Source organism: Nanorana parkeri, unplaced genomic scaffold, assembly GCF_000935625.1.
Source record: "Nanorana parkeri isolate BGI_ZX_2015 unplaced genomic scaffold, ASM93562v1 scaffold1206, whole genome shotgun sequence".
NCBI lineage: Eukaryota > Metazoa > Chordata > Amphibia > Anura > Dicroglossidae > Nanorana > Nanorana parkeri.
In genome coordinates, this window is record NW_017307474.1 from 274635 (window position 1) to 275207 (window position 573).

The window sequence follows — 573 nt, forward strand, 5'->3', positions numbered from 1 at the left end:
GATGTATTTTTATGGAGTTTAGTTGTGTTTTTAAAACTGAAAATTAGGAAAAAAAAACAAAGGGCCCCCCCCCCCCCATTCAGGATTTTTAGGGGGTACCGCATGCCAAAATATAAACCTATCCCTTACCAGACACTGGTAAGATCCCTTATCAGACACTTAATCCGAGCAGCAGCCTGGTAAAGCAGGGAAGGGGGAGGACAATCATACTTATGTTGATAATGACAAAGGCCTCTTCCCCACAACCCTGGCCTGGTGGTTGTGGGGGTCTGCGGGCGGGGGGGCCTATCTGAATCTGGTTGCCCCCTTTTATAAAGGGGCACCCATTTGCCGCCGCCCCCCTTCATAAATGGGTAATGGATAGTTTATCAAATAAACATTAAGATAGAAAATAAACACACCACACAGTTTTGAATAGTCCTTTATCAAGGGTCTGGTATGTGAGTTTTGAAAGGGGATCCCACACTTTTATTTTTTGGCATGGGGTCACCCCTAAAATTCCTACCAGACCTTAAGCGTCTTGTATGAATTGGGGGGGGGGGGGTTGTGCAGGCCTCCACTACACAGGAGGAT